Source organism: Ovis canadensis, chromosome 9, assembly GCF_042477335.2.
Source record: "Ovis canadensis isolate MfBH-ARS-UI-01 breed Bighorn chromosome 9, ARS-UI_OviCan_v2, whole genome shotgun sequence".
Lineage (NCBI taxonomy): Eukaryota > Metazoa > Chordata > Mammalia > Artiodactyla > Bovidae > Ovis > Ovis canadensis.
Window position 1 is genome coordinate 60,377,625 of NC_091253.1, and position 17,264 is coordinate 60,394,888.

Sequence of the window (17,264 nt, forward strand, 5' to 3'; positions counted from 1 at the left end):
GGCTAAGAGTCACATGAAAAGATGCTTAGCATCACTAATTATTCTACTTTTCACTCTTAAATCATCTTTTCTTGTTTAGTACCTAGAGAACAAGGTCTTTGAGAGGAGGGAACAGTGTTTGATTTCCCCCACTTTTGAACCTCACTTTCTTGCATTGTGGTGTTTGATAAATAGTTGTTGCAAGACTGACCAACTGAATGAATAAAGTTGAGTCTGTCCTTGACCCCTGAGCACCTCATAGGCTCACTTCTGTTTTCAACATCCACCCCTAGGTGGAACTCATGACCAACTTTACTTCAGGTGACTCAAACAGATACTTGTCCACCAATGTTTATCACACCATTATTCATGATAGCCCAAAGGTGTAAACAACCCAAGTGTCCATTGATAGATGAGCATTGAGCTGAGCTCCCTGCGTTATACAGTAGGTTCTCACTAGAATAAACAAAATATGGCCTGCTGGGCTTCCCTGGTGGCTCAGAGGGTAAAGCGTCTGCCTACAACTTGGGAGACCCATGTTTGATTCCCAGGTCCGGAAGATCCCCTGAAGAAGGAAATGGTAAGCCACTCCAGTACTCTTGCCTAGAAAATCACATGGAAGGAGGAGCCTGGTAAGTTACAGTCCATTGGATTGCAAAGAGTCACACACGACTGAGCAACTTCACTTCACAGATGAAATATTATTCAACCATAAAGAGGAATTCTGAGCTGTGCCTTTGAACACATGGGTGAACCTTAAAAATAATATGCTAAGTGAAATAAGCTGGACACAAAAGGACAAATAATTCATGATTCCACTTATGTGAGGTACCTAGAGTAATTAAATTCATAGATACAGAGTGTAGAACAGAGGTTTCTAGAGGCTGTGAGAGAAGCAAGGAAAAGTTATTATTTAATGGTTAATGTTTAAGAGTTTCTGTTTGGGGTGACAGATAGTTTTGGAAATAGTAGTGATGGTTGCACAACATTATGAATATAATTAGTGGCATTGAACTGTACACTTAAGAAACTGTTAGAAAGGTTAATTTTATATATGTTTCACCACAATTAAAAAAAAATTTATATACTGGGTTACTTGTAAGACAACCTCTTTTTCTACTCTCTTTCCTGCCCCTAATACAACTCATTCTTAATTTATTTTCAGGTTTTGAGTCCTTCTGCTTTTTAAAAAATCCCTGATTACTGTTTTATCTAGGAATTCTCCTTTTCAGAGGCCCATAACAAAGTGTTCAGCATGCCAGGCATGTTTTACATGCTGTCCTGGAGGCTGCCAGCAGAATAGCCATTCCTCTCTGTTATGTTAGGCTTTTTAAGAATATAAATGGGTCCGGGTCACAGAATTTTATGGCTGGGTTGAATATTTTCCTTCTCCCTCACTTTGACATCTTGACAGGAATGAAAGTTTAAAGAAGATACAGAAAAATGGATAGTGAAAGCCTGCATCCTATCACTCAGGTAAAACCTTACTTGTCAATTTTCAGCTTTGCTAGTATTGCCAAATTGCTCTCTACTTCCACCAGCAAGATGTGAGAGTTCTTGTGTTCCATGTCTTTGCCAATATTCGCCAATATTAACAGAGCATTTCTGGGGGTAAGGGTAGAGTGAGGGAGAGTATTGGCTTTGTGTGTGTATTGTGTTATTTATAAATTTAAAATTTTGAATTGAAGTATAACATGCTCACAAAAAATATGTTCACACCAGAGAAAGACATCTTGGTAAATTATCCTATGGTGAAGATGCCCAATTACCATCACTCAGGCTGAGTTTATGCTTTTTGCTAACTCTATGCAGAACAGGGAAGTCTCATGGTGATTTTACTTTGTTTTCCTAATGAGGTTGGTTATCCAATTTACATTCAGATTTACTGTTTTATAAATTGATACCAGCAGCTAACACTTCTTGGCAATGGCACCCCACTCCAGTACTCTTGCCTGGAGAATCCCATGGATGGAGGAACCTGGTAGGCTGCAGTCCATGGGGTCGCTAAGAGTCAGACACGACTCAGCAACTTCACTTTCACTTTCACTTTCATGCATTGGAGAAGAAAATGGCAACCCACTCCAGTGTTCTTGCCTGGAGAATCCCAGGGACGGCAGAGCCTGGTGGGCTGCAAACTCTGGGGTCGCACAGAGTCGGACACGACTGAAGCAATGCAGCAGCAGCAACACTTCTTGAATGCTTCCTGTGTGCCAGATATGCTTCCAGTTGCTTTATTGCATCAACTCACTTAATCCTCACAGTGGTCCTGTGTGGCATGCTGGCATTATTTCCACTTGATAGATGAGTAAACTGAGGTAGTTAAATAGCTAGTCACTTCTCACAGTCACATAATTAGCAGTGAAGCCAGAATTCGAATCTAGACAGTTTCACTCGGTATTTGGGTTGGTAGTCACTATGCTGTTACTATATAACTTCATGTACTAGTTATCTATTACTACACAACTCATTACTAGTAGATACTGCAGATTAAGAGAGCAAAAATACATTAACTCATAATTTCTGAGTGTCAGAATTCTGGGCGTAGCTTAGCTATGTTGTTCTGTGTCAAGATCTCTCATAAAGTTGCAGTCAAGATGTCAACTGGGAGTGTGGTCATCTGAAAATTTGACTGGGGCTGCAGAATCTGCTTTCAAGATGGGTCACTCATATGGCTAGTGGATGGATGCCTCACTTCCTTGCCACATGGACCATTCCCTAGGGCTGCTTGAGTGTCCTCATGACATAGTGGTTCAGCTCAGTTCAGTTCAGTCACTCAGTCGTGACCAACTCTTTGCGATCCCATGAATTGCAGCACTCCAGGCCTCCTTGTCCATCACCAACACCCAGAGTTCACTCAGACTCATGTCCATTGAGTTGGTGATGCCAGCCAGCCATCTCATCCTCTGTCGTCCCTTTCTCCTCCTGCCCCCAATACCTCCGAGCATCAGAGTCGTTTCCAATGAGTCAACTCTTTGCATGAGGTGGCCAAAGTACAGGCGTTTCAGCTTTAGCATCATTCCTTCGAAAGAAATCCCAGGGCTGATCTCTTTAAGAATGGACTGGTTGGATCTCCTTGCAGTCCAAGGGACTCTCAAGAATCTTCTCCAACACCACAGATCAAAAGCATTAATTCTTCAGTGCTCAGCTTTCTTCACAGTCCAACTCTCACATTCATACATGACTACTGGAAAAACCATAGCCTTGACTAGATGGACCTTTGTTGGCAAAGTAATATCTCTGCTTTTGAATATGCTGTCTAGGTTGGTCATAACTTTTCTTCCAAGGAGTAAGCGTCTTTTAATTTCATCGCTGCAGTCACCATCTGCAGTGATTTTTGGAGCCCCCCCAAAATAAAGTCTGACACTGTTTACACTGTTTCCCCATCTATTTCCAGTGAAGTGATGGGACCAGATGCCATGATCTTTGTTTTCTGAATGTTGAGCTTTAGGCCAACTTTTTCACTCTCCTCTTTCACTTTCATCAAGAGGCTCTTTAACCTTTCTGCCATAAGGGTGGTGTCATCTGCATATCTGAGGTTATTGATATTTCTCCTGGAAATCTTGATTCCAGCTTGTGCTTCTTCCAGTCCAGCGTTTCTCATGATGTGCTCTGCACAGAAGTTAAATAAGCAGGGTGACAATATACAGCCTTGATGTACTCCTTTTCCTATTTGGAACCAGTCTGTTGTTCCATGTCCAGTTCTAACTGTTGCTTCCTGATCTGCATATAGGTCTCTCAAGAGGCAGGTCAGGTGGTCTGGTATTCCCATCTCTTTCAGAATTTTCCACAGTTGATTGTGATCCACACAGTCAAAGGCTTTGGCATAGTCAATAAAGCAGACATAGATGTTTTTCTGGAACTCTCTTGCTTTTTTGATGATCCAGCAGATGTTGGCAATTTAATCTCTGGTCCCTCTGCCTTTTCTAAAACCAGCTTGAACACCTGGAATTTCATGGTTCACATACTGCTGAAGCCTGACTTGCAGAATTTTGAGCATTACTTTACTAGCATGTGAGATGAGTGCAATTGTGCAGTAGTCTGAGCATTCTTTGGCATTGCCTTTCTTTGGGATTGGAATGAAAACTGACCTTTTCCAGGCCTGTGGCCACTGCTGAGTTTTCCAAATTTGCTGGCATATTGAGTGCAGCACTTTGACAGCATCATCTTTCAGAATTTGAAATAACTCAGCTGGAATTCCATCACCTCTGAGTATGTGCATTATTATATTGGAAGTCCTAGCTAACAGAGGGAAACAAGAGAAAGAAAAGCCACAGGGAACAGAGAGGAAGGAACTAAAATGCCACTATTTACAGTCAATCTAGCTGACTATAGAGAAAATAGAAAGTTTAATAAGAGAGTTCAACAAAAATGGCTAGCTCGGTCATATCCTGCCCTTTGCCACCCCATGGACTGTATAGTCCATGAAAGTCCAGGAAAGAATACTGGAGTGGGTAGCCAGTCCCTTCTCCAGGGGATCTTCCCAACCCAGGGATTGAACCCCAGTCTCCGACATTGCAGGCAGATTCTTTACCCACTGAGCCACCAGGGAAGCCCAAGAATACTGGAGTGTGTAGCCTATCCCTTCTCCAGGGAATCTTCCCAACTCAGGAATCGAACCAGGGTCTCCTGTATTGCAGGTGGATTCTTTACTGGCTGAGCTACCAGGGAAGCCCAAAATTTAATAAAAGAGTTCAACAAAAATCACTAGATATTAGCTCAATGTTTTAAAATCTATTATATTATTATACTATAGCCAAAAATAATTAGAAATATAAATTTTAAGAATAAGTAGGAATAAATTTTACAAAAGATGGATAGGGCCTTTAGTGAAGAAAATCGTAAAAATTACATGATGCATTGTATAGCTAAATAAACAATCAACGCTTCCCTGGTTCAGTGTTAAAGAACTCATCTGCCAATGTAGGAGATGAGGGTCCAATCTTTGAGTTGGAAGATCCTCTGGAGAAGGAAATGGCAACCCACTCCAGTATTCTTGCCTGGGAAATCCCAGGGACAGAGGGGCCTGGAGGGCTATAGTCCATGGGACTGCAAAGAGTTGGACACCACTTAGCTACTGAGCATGAGCATGAAATAGATACACAATATTCATGAATAGAAAGACTCAATATTATAACATTACTTTCCCTCAAAGTAATCTGTAAATTCATTGCAATTCCAGTCATGCTTGCCACAGATCTGGGAGAAAATTGGTGCAGTGCATTTATTCAACAAAGAACGGTATATCTGAAGTATATAAAGAATCACACAAAATAGACATAGTGTTGTAGGTAAATTATACTTCAAAATTAAATATAAACAAAGTCATATAAAAATTGATAAGATTTGTGGTTACCAGAGGGAAAGGGGAGATGCATGAAGGCAGTCAAATGGTACAAACATCCAGGTATAATGCAAATAGGTACCAGGGATGTAATGTACAACATGACATAGAATTAACACTGCTGTATGTTATCTAAGAAAGCTGCTAAGAGAGTAGATTTTAAGAGTTCTCATCACAAGGGGAAAAAAAATTGTATGTATGTGAGATAATGGATGTTTACTTAACTTATCATAACAATCATTTCATGATGTACGTAAGTCAGATCATTATGCTGAACACCTTAAAAAGCGCTGTATGTCAATTATATCTCAATAAAACTAGGAAATTTTCTAATTAAGAAAAAGAATCACACAAGACAAAGTAAATAGACAAAATCTTAGGAATATAGACAGTATACATGGTGGTTTAAAATCTGCCTCCAGATTCTGTCCATATTTCCTCCAAAAAGTAGAGCTAATTTCCTTGAGTGTGAGTTGAGTTTGATAATGCATTTCAAACAAAAAGAATAAGATGGGAATGAAGGGAGGCTTGGGTGTTATTTCTATGAAAAGGTCATAAAAGGCATCATGATTTCTCTGTTACCTCTTGGGTTACCTGATTTGGAAGATGCTAACCACCATGTTAGCAACACATGGTCAACACCAAAATCAGATTGATTATATTCTTTGCAGCCAAAGATGGAGAAGACCAGGAGCTGACTGTGGCTCAGATCATGAACTCCTTATTGCCAAATTCAGACTTAAACTGAAGAAAGTAGGGAAAACCATTAGACTATTCAGGTATGACCTAAATAAAATCCCTTATAATTATACAGTGGAAATGAGAAATAGATTTAAGGGACTAGATCTGATAGATAGAGTGCCTGATGAACTATGGACTGAGGTTCGTGACATTGTACAGGAGACAGAGATCAAGACCATCCCCATGGAAAAGAAATAGAAAAAAGCAAAATGGCTGTCTGAGGAGGCTTTACAGATAGCTGTGAAAAGAAGAAAAGAGAAAAGCAAAGAAGAAAAGGAAAGATATAAGCATCTGAATGCAGAGTTCCAGACAATAGCAAGAGGAGATAAGAAAGCCTTCCTCAGTGATCATTGCAAAGAAATAGAGGAAAACAACAGAATGGGAAAGACTAGAGATCTCTTCAAGAAAATTAGAGATACCAAGGGAACATTTCATGCAAAGATCAGCTCGATAAAGAACAGAAATGGTATGGGCCTACCATAAGCAGAAGATATTAAGAAGAAGTGGCAAGAATACACAGAAGAACTGTACAAAAAAGATCTTCACGACCCAGATAATCATGATGGTGTGATCACTCACCTAGAGCCAGACATCTTAGAATGTAAAGTCAAGTGGACCTTAGGAAGCCTCACTATGAACAAAGCTAGTGGAGGTGATGGAATTCCAGTTGAGCTATTTCAAATCCTGAAAGATGATGCTGTCAAAGTGCTGCACTCAATATGCCAGCAAATTTGGAAAACTCAGCAGTGGCCACAGGCCTGGAAAAGGTCAGTTTTCATTCCAATCCCAAAGAAAGGCAATGCCAAAGAATGCTCAGACTACCGCACAATTGCACTCATCTCACATGCTAGTAAAGTAATGCTCAAAATTCTGCAAGTCAGGCTTCAGCAGTATGTGAACCATGAAATTCCAGGTGTTCAAGCTGGTTTTAGAAAAGGCAGAGGGACCAGAGATTAAATTGCCAACATCTGCTGGATCATCAAAAAAGCAAGAGAGTTCCAGAAAAACATCTATGTCTGCTTTATTGACTATGCCAAAGCCTTTGACTGTGTGGATCACAATCAACTGTGGAAAATTCTGAAAGAGATGGGAATACCAGACCACCTGACCTGCCTCTTGAGAGACCTATATGCAGATCAGGAAGCAACAGTTAGAACTGGACATGGAACAACAGACTGGTTCCAAATAGGAAAAGGAGTACATCAAGGCTGTATATTGTCACCCTGCTTATTTAACTTCTGTGCAGAGCACATCATGAGAAACGCTGGACTGGAAGAAGCACAAGCTGGAATCAAGATTTCCAGGAGAAATATCAATAACCTCAGATATGCAGATGACACCACCCTTATGGCAGAAAGTGAAGAGGAACTAAGGAGCCTCTTGATGAAAGTGAAAGAGGAGAGTGAAAAAGTTGGCCTAAAGCTCAACATTCAGAAAACAAAGATCATGGCATCCGGTCCCATCACTTCATGGGAAGTAGATGGGGAAACAGTGTAAACAGTGTCAGACTTTATTTTGGGGGGCTCCAAAAATCACTGTAGATGGTGATTGCAGAGATGAAATTAAAAGACACTTGCTCCTTGAAAGGAAAGTTATGACCAACCTAGACAGCATATTCAAAAGCAGAGACATTACTTTGCCAACAAATTCTGTCTAGTCAAGGCTATGGTTTTTCCAGTAGTCATGTATGAATGTGAGAGTTGGACTGTGAAGCAAGCTGAGTGCCGAAGAATTGATGCTTTTGAACTATAGTGTTGGAGAAGACTCTTGAGAGTTCCTTGGACTGCAAGGAGATCCAGCAGTCCATCCTAAAGGAGTTCAGTCCTGGGTGTTCATTGGAGGGACTGATGCTGAAGCTGAAACTCCAATATTTGGCTACCTCATGCAAAGAGTTGACTCATTGGAAAAGACCCTGATGCTGGGAGGGACTGGGGGCAGGAAGAGAAGGGGACACAGAGGATGAGATGGCTGGATAGCATCACCAACCCTATGAACATGAGTTTGAGTGAACTCCAGGAGTTCGTGATGGTCAGGGAGGCCTGGCGTGCTGTGATTCATGGGGTCACAAAGAGTCGGACATGACTGAGCGACTGAACTGAACTTAACTCACTCTTTAGAGAAATTCCTTTATTAAGTACTCACTAAAGAGAAATTCTTTCCTGAGCAGCTATGTGCAAGAAGGTTATAATAGCTTCTGTTGCTAGTCAATAAAACCCAAAGCAATGAGAATAAACCAAACAACCATACAAACAAAATAAAATAAAAGCCAAAGCAAGAAAAAAAACCCAACCCAGAATTGGCAACAATATCTATTAACAAGAGAATGAATAAGGTGTGATGTAGTCATTTAATGAAAAATTATGCAGCAGTGAAAATTAATGAATAAGACTATGTATGTCAACACAGCTAAGTCCCAAAAATACAATAGGAGAGAAAAATGCAAATTGCTGATGAATACATACCACATGACCATATGTTAAAAATACAAAATAATATTACATTTTGTAAACAACATATACACAAATTGTGAGGACCAGGACCAACTAAACATGATATTTACTAGAGGAAGGGAATGCAGTTGGGGAGTTTCAGCTTTATTTAAGTGTTGTGTTTCTTATATACAGTGGTACATGAGTCTTGGTCATATTATATCTTTTCCTAAGATATCACACAAGGACAAGAAAAAAGAGAATTGCAAAGTACCATACCAACAGATGGAGAAGGATATGGCAACCCATTCCAGCATTCTTGCCTGGGAAATCCCATGGACAGAGGAACCTGGTGGGCTACAGTCCATGGAGTTGGAAGAGCTGGACACAGCTGAATGACTAAATCACCACCATACAGACATAAACCACCTCCACCATGCAGACAGAAGTAGCTGTCAAAGTAGAAAGATTAATCACATGGAATCTGCTGTGAGACTATTTGGGTTTAAATTCTGGTGCTCCTCACTTACTATACAACCTTGGCCAAGTTCTGTAACTTGTCTAGGCCTTAGCTTCCTTGTCTATAAAATGAATTTTAGTAACATTATTTATCTTTTTTCTCTATTTTTTAAATTGAAGTATAGCAGATTTACAATGTTGTGCTAATTTCTGTTCAGCAAAGTGACTCAGTTATACACATATATACATTCTTTTCTCATATTCTTTTCCACTGTGGTCTATCCCAGGAGATTGGATATAGTTTCCTATGCTATACAGTAGGACCTTGCTGTTTATCCATCTAAATGTAACAGTTTGCCTCTACCAACCCCAAACTCTCATTCCATCCTTCTTCCTCACTCTCTCCCCTTTGGCAACCACAAATCTGTTCTCTATGTCTGTGAGTCTGCTTGTGCTTTGTAGATAAGTTCATTCATGCTACACTTTAGATTCCACATATAAGCAGTATCACATGGCATTTGTCTTTCTCTTTCTGACTTACTTCACTTAGTATGATAATCTCTAGTTGTATCCATGTTGCTGCAAATGGCATTATTTCATTCTTTTTTTATTGCTGAGTAGAATTCCATTGTATATACGTACCACATCTTTTTTATTCATTTATCTGCCGATGGATATTTAGGTCATTTCCATGTGTTGGCTATTGTGAGTAGGGCTGCTGTGAATATAGGGGTGCATGTATCTTTTTACATTATAGTTTTGTCCAGGTTTATGCTTGGGAATGGGATTGCTGGCTTTTACGGTAATTCTGTTTTCTGTAGAACTTCTATTCTGTTTTCCATAGTGGCTGCACCAACTTACTTTCCCACCAATGGTGTAGGAGGATTCCCTTTTCTTCACACACTCTCTAGTGTTTGTTATTTGTAGACTTTTTAATGATGGCCATTTTGACTGGTATGAGGTAGACAATATTACCTATCTTATAGGAAAATTGAGATGATAAACAAGGCCACAGGAACCACTGATAAAACACTGAATAACAGTAGCTACTAAAATAATCTTCACAGCTGAGTGTATACTTATGCATTTCTGTGACGTGCGTTTCTGTGATATTGAAAGCAAGAGGCCACATTCTGTGTTCTGGTGATAGAGGGATTCTCTTGCCATTGAATGCCAGCCCTGAATTTTATTGGTGAGTACAAAGGTGAAATTGTTAACATGGTTTATGTGAAATACTTAGACATATAGGACAATTCAAATCTATCTGGGTAGCCCAGGTTTTTATTTGCTAAATCTAGCGACCCTGGATGTTAGGGAAGTGTGCTTGAGGTGTGAAGGAGAAAGCTGACTCTGGGGCGTATCACAGAGTTCAGTGTGGCCTGGCATACTGGGGTGGCAGAGGCAGATGCACATTTGTATTTCATGTGGGGGTGATGAGTGGAGGACAAAAGCATGAAGCGAAGCTGAAAAAGAGGGGGAATCCAGGTTTTTTAAGCCTCGTATTTTTTACTATGGAATTTGTACTTTAACCTGTTGTCAGTAGAGAAGCATTGAGAGATTCAAGCAAAGCAGTGAAGTAACAAGAAGAGATGATTGCATTATGAGACTGATGTGCTGCCCATTGTGCCAAGAAGGTAGTCAGATTGTTGTGTTAAAAGGTCTCTCTGGAGGCAGAAGGGGTTGAAGCCAAGAAGCTGGGGGCAGGCTGACCAGCAGCTGCAGTCTAGGCAAGCAGTCTGGGTAAGAGGATGGAGGCTTAATGGAAACAGTGAGGGACTTCCCTGGTGGTCCAGGGGTTAAGAATCTGCTTTGCATTGCAGGGGATGTGGGTTCAATCCCTGGTCAGGGAACTAACATCCCACAGGCTGTGGTGCAACCAAGGCCAATGCTGCAACTACTGAGCCCGAACAATTTGGAGCCTGGGTTGTGTGCCACAACAGATACTGTGTGCCACAACCAAGACCTGGTACAGCCAAAGAAGTAAGTGAATAAAAAGAAAAAGAAACAGTGGAAGAAGAGGAGCACCCAGACTTAGTTGGCGCTCAGGAGCCCACCTGGAAGAACTTGAGAGCCCTTGGATCTGGTGGTGGTAAGGGAGATAGAAATGTCGCTGTGGATTCTGAGCCCAAGCCTTGGCACTCGGGTGAGCTGCCATGTTAACCATGGGAGGCACAGGCGAAAGAAGGTGTTTGGTGAGAGAGAGTGCTTTCTGTTTTGGGCGTACTGAGGTGGCATTTCCTGGAACAGAAGCACGAGAGAGTTGGGGATTAGGGGTGGGAACCATCATTGTCCCATGTCGCTGAAGCCACAGGGTCCCTGAGATTCCCTCTGGGAGAGAAGAGCCTGAGCTGAATATTTGAAGAACCGGAGGGAGACCTGGGAAGGTATCTCTAAGTGAGGAAAGGGGTAACAAAAGGGGAGCCAGCTATGAACTCAGCCAGAGGTTAGGCTGAAAAGAGACCACTGGCTAGCTAGGGTGCTGCTGGTGAGCTTGTGTGTGTCTGTTAGTTGCTCAGTTGTGTCTGACTCTTTGTGACCCCATGGACTGTAGCCCTCCAGGCTCTGTCCATGGGATTCTCCAGGCAAGAATACTGGAGTGGGTAGCTATTCCCTTCTCCAGCGCGTCTTCCCAATCCAGGGATTGAACTCGGGTCTTCTGCATTGCAGGCAGGTTCTTTACAGTCTGAGCCACCAGGGAAGCCCCCACTGGTGATCTTATAGGGAGCAATTTCAGCCTAGTGTTGCAGAGCAGAAGCCAAAAGGAAAGATAAATGCAAAATGCTTGGGGCCCAGAGATATTCTTTTTTAAACAGAGACTCAAAGGAGAGAGACGCTGAGTGATTAACAATGTGATTGTTCACAACTGACCGCAGCTGACAATTTCCTTAAACTCATTTTAGGTCACGTTCTGGAATGAGAGGCTGGTGCATGTTTAGCCAGTCTCTCCCCATTTTGTGACAAAATCAACTGATTCTGTTTTCCTCTTCTCAATATTCTTCTGAGAAAACAATTATGCATCTCTATAAATAATATATTTTATATCCTAAATCAGAAATTTTGCTGTGAAAAGTCTCTGCTTTTAATGAACTACTGAATTTTTCATGAGACTGTGCATTGTGGAAAACCTATTCAATAATACAAAGCTTGAGTGATAAACACAAAATGTAGAGAATAAAATATAATTAAGGAGACAATTTTACCTCTCCTGTATGACAAACTGAATCCCTGAAGCATGACATGATTTCATTAAGTGAAACCTCCCAACTCTGGTTCATTGTTGTAGCTCAGATTCATTCTACTGCCTTGCACAAAATAAATATTGGTCATCACCATTTGATATTAATCACACGTTGCTTTGCATTGAAAATGAATAAGTTTTGTGTGGATGTGTTAATTCATTTTTGTGCATGTTTCTCTGGGAGGATCAAATAAAATTTCTGGATGTATTTTAAAAAAGAACATGTTTAATAAGTCTCAGGGATGTAATGTATAGCATAGTCAGTAATGTGATAACTTTTGTGGTGACATGGTAATGTGACTTCTCATGCTGTCATTTTGTTGTGTAAAAACTATCAAATCACTATGTTGAACAATTGAATATATATAATATATTGTATATAACATTGTAAGTCAATTACACTTTAATTTAAAAATATAAATCAAGTGAATATGTTTAAATCTCACTCCAAATGAGGATGTTTCTTAAATGACTGCTTAAGACTCCATCACCAGATTTCTTTCTATACCTGAAGTCAGGATCTACAAATTATTTTTCCTTGCACTCTGGATCTGGAATTTGGTAGGTCCAACAATGCTTATTGAATTATAGAGTAAATTACATTAACTATAAAATGGTAGCCCCCACATGTATCAGTTCAGTTCAGTTCAGTTCAGTTCATTTCAGTCGCTCAGTCGTGTCCGACTCTTTGTGACCCCATGAATCGCAGCACGCCAGGCCTCCCTGTCCATCACCAACTCCCGGAGTTCACTCAGACTCACGTCCATCGAGTCCGTGATGCCATCCAGCCATCTCATCCTCGGTTGTCCCCTTCTTCTCCTGCCCCCAATCCCTCCCAGCATCAGAGTCTTTTCCAATGAGTCAACTCTTTGCATAAGGTGGCCAAAATACTGGAGCTTCAGCTTTAGCATCATTCCTTCCAAAGAAATCCCAGGGCTGATCTTCAGAATGGACTGGTTGGATCTCCTTGCAGTCCAAGGGACCCTCAGGAATCTTCTCCAACACCACAGTTCAAAAGCATCGATTCTTCGGCGCTCAGCCTTCTTCACAGTCCAACTCTCACATCCATACATGACCACAGGAAAAACCATAGCCTTGACTAGACGGACCTTAGTCGGCAAAGTAATGTCTCTGCTTTTGAATATGCTATCTAGGTTGGTCATAACTTTTCTTCCAAGGAGTAAGCGTCTTTTAATTTCATGGCTGCAGTCACCATCTGCAGTGATTTTGGAGCCCCCCAAAATAAAGTCTTATGGCTAATACTAACTAAAAACTTCCTGTTGGCATTTTGTGGATCTGCTTTATCAGGATAAAGATGCTCCCTTTTGGTCCTAGATCACCAAACTTAAAAAAGATTAAGAATGATTGTTTGGAATTCCCTGGTGTCCAGTGGTCAGGACTTGGCATTCTCACCACCAGGACCTGATTTTGATCCCTGACTGGGGACCCAAGGTCCTGCAAGCCACGCGGTATGGCCAAAAAAATCTGTGAATGACTGTTGAATTTTATTGTGATCTCTCTCTCTAGATAATCATACATTTTCTCCTTTAATTTGTTAATATGGTAAATGACATTAATTGTTCAACTAACATTAAGCTAATTTTTACTCACATATGACAACTAGCTTGGTCTTGAGAATCTTGTTTTGTTTTGAATGAATTTTTCTTTTTTTGGCAATGGTGAATTCAGTTTGTTAGCATTTTTAAACCAACTTTATTGAGAAATAATTTATGTAAAATACATCCATTTCAAGTATATAGTTTGAGGAGCTTTGATTAAATATATGCATTTGTGTGACCAATACTATAACCAAGATATAAAATATTTCCATTACCCACCCTCCTCACAAAGTCCCTTGTTTTCTTCTTGGTCAGTGTCCTTCAGTAGTCTGGCAATCCAGTGGTCTGTTTTCTGTCATTATAAATGAGATTTTCCTTTTCCACGTCTCATATGAATGGAATCATATAGACTGTGCTGTTTTACTCAGTATAACGTTTTTGAGTCATCCATGATGAGTATAACAGGAGTTCATTTCTTTTTTTTTTGATGAATGGTATTCCATCATAAAGATATATAGGCATACATTGTTTTATTACACTTCATTTTATTTATTTGTTTTTGCCTACGCTGGGTCTTCTTTCCTGCACATGGGCTTTCTTTAGTTGCAGCAAGCTGGGGCTATTCCTTGCTTGAGTGCACAGGCTTCTCATTGCAGTGGCTTCTTTTGTCATAGGCATAGGTTCTAGGCACGTGGGCTTCAGTAGTTGCAGCTTGTGGACTCTGTAGGGTACAGGCTCAGTAGTTGTGGTGCACAGGCTTAGTTGCCACGTGGCATGTAGGATCTCCTGGACCAGGGACTGAACCCATGTCCTCTACACTGGCAGGCAGACTCTTAACCACTGGACCATCAAGGACATCCTTGGACTTCATTTTATTGAACTTTGCAGATATTGCTTTTTTTTTTTTAATGAATTGAAGGTTTATAGCAACCCTGCTTTGGGTACCTCTATTGGTGCCGTTTTCCAATTGACTTTGTTCACTTTGTGTCTCTGTGTCACATTTTGGAAATTTTTACAGTATTTCTAACTTTTTCATTATGATTTATATTTGTTAGGGTGCTCTGTGATCAGTGGTCTTTGATGTTACTACTGGAATTGTTTTAGGGTACCATGAAGTATGCAATATAAGACAGCACACTTAACTGATAAGTGTTGTGTGTGTTTTGACTGTTCCACTGACCAGCTGTTCCTCATCTCTCTCCCTCTCCTCAGGCCTCCCTGTTCTCTGTGATACAACAACACTGCAATTAAGTCAATTAATAACCCTACAGGGATTGGTGGTAAAGAATCTGCCTGCCAATGCAAGAGACACGCATTAGATCCCTGGTCCCAGAAGATCCCACATGCCCCAGAGCAACTAAGCCTGTGCACCACAGCTATTGAACCTGTGCTCTGGAGCTGAGAGCCACACTACTGAAGCCCGAGTGCCTGAAAGCCAGTATGCTGCAACAAGAGAAGTCACGCCAATGAGAAGCCTGCACATGGCAACTAGAGAGCAGACTCTGATCAGTGCAACTAGAGAAAAGCCCAGGTAGCCACAAAGATCCAGCACAGCCAAAATAAATAAATAAACAAACCTATAAATAACCCTACAGTGCCCTCTAAGTGTTCAAGTGAAGGGAATCATTGCACATCTCTCACTTTAAATCACAAGCTAGAAATGATTAAGTTTAGTGAGGAAGGCATATTGAAAGCCAAGACAGGCCAAAAGCTGTGCTTCTTGTACCAGTCAAGCTGTAAATACAAAGGAAAAGTTCTTAAAGGAAATTAAAAGTGCTACTCCAGTGAACACACGAATGTTGCTAAGCTAAGTCGCTTCAGTCGTGCCCGACTCTGTGTGACCCCATAGACACAGCCCACCAGGCTCCCCCATCTCTGGGATTCTCCAGGCAAGAACACAGGAGTGGGTTGCCATTTCCTTCTCCAATGCATGAAAGTGAAATGTGGAAGTGAAGTCGCTCAGTCATGTCTGACTCTTAGCGACCCCATGGACTGCAGCCTACCAGGCTCCTCCGTCCATGGGATTTTCCAGGCAAGAGTACTGGAGTGGGTTGCCATTGCCTTCTCTGACACATGAATGTTAAGAACGTGAAATAGCCTTATTACTGACATGGAGAAAAGTCTGAGCGGTCTGGATAGAGGGTCAAGTCAGCTACAACATTCTCCCAAGCCAAAGCCTAATCCAGAGCAAGAGCCTAACTCTCTTCATTCTTGTGAAGTGTGAATGAGGTAAGGAGGCTGCAGAAGAAGTTTGAAAATAGCAGAAGTTGATTCATGAATTTTAAGGAAAGAAGTCATCTCTGTGACATCAAAGTGCAAGGTGAAGCAGCAAGCGCTGATGTAGAAGCTGTAGCGAGTTAACCAAAAGATCTAACTAGGATAACTCACGAAAGTGGCCACACTACACAACAGATTTTCAACGTAGGTGAAAAAAAAAAGGCTTAAACTGGAAGAAGAGGTCGGGTAGGACTTTCATGGCTACAGAGGAAAAGTCAGTGCCTGCCTTCAAAGCTTCAAAGGACAGGCTGACTCTCCTGTTAGGGGCTAATGCAACTGGTGACTTTAAGATGAAACAAATGCTGATGTACCATTATGAAAATCCATAATCCTTAAGAACTATGTTCAATCACTCTGCCTGTACTCTATATAAATGGAACAACAAAGCCTGGATGAGAGCACATCTGTACACAACATGGGTTTACTTGAATATTTTAAGCCCACTGTTGAGAACTAATGTTCAGAAAAAAAGATTGCTTTCCAAATATTCCTGCATATTGGCAATGCACCTGGTCACTGTAAGGCCGGACCCCGGCGGCCATGATGGGACGCCCCTCCTCTCCCTCCCGCCGGTGGGGGAGGTCCTTAACGGAAGGAGCCTCCCAGATCCTGGGGACCAATGATGGCACACTTCGCCAGTTAAAGCCGCCCCACCCCAGCTACATAGAAGGACCTGTCAGCCCACGATGCCTCTGCCTGGCGACCTATCCGAACCCTCGTCCATCTAGCCTGACCATCCCTCACAATGAACGTATAAAAACCACCCCCAACACGGTCCGGGCGCGGACTTCCTCAGCCTGCCTCGTTCAGGTCCGGGAACCCCGCTCGGGAGCGCTTCCCCATTAAAGCCTGTTAGACACTCTTTTAGGTGTCCTGGTATTTTACCTAACATTTGGCACCCAACGTGGGGCTCGAGGCAAGGGCCCATCCCACGACGAGCGGGATTTGTGGCCCCCTCGGGCCTGGCCCGCACCGGACCAGGTCACCCCGTCACCCCTCCAGGACCATTCAACTGTCTGGCAGGATCCGGGGTAAGTTCCATCGGCTGGGCTCTGTGGGGCATTGCTCCCATGGCGAATATTCCGAGGGTATCTCGGTCCCTTTAAATTGCGGCCGTGTCCGTGTCCTGCGGCTCCTCCGCAGGCCAGGCCTGCTATTCCTCGGTGCCAGTCAACTCGGAGACGTCCATCTTGGCTGAGTGGCCCTCTCCTCGCTGGGTTGATGGCCTGTTCAGGGACACC

The 17,264-nt window shown here is 41.9% G+C and overlaps 1 long non-coding RNA gene across 1 annotated transcript; it reads left to right on the plus strand.

Annotated features, from left to right (window-relative positions):
• Positions 1 to 383: 383 nt before the first annotated feature.
• On the plus strand, positions 384 to 16,885 carry LOC138445839 (uncharacterized). Its single transcript, XR_011259017.1, has 2 exons — positions 384 to 1,455; positions 14,959 to 16,885. It is a non-coding gene; the product is annotated as an uncharacterized lncRNA (long non-coding RNA).
• The last annotated feature ends 379 nt before the right edge of the window (positions 16,886 to 17,264 follow it).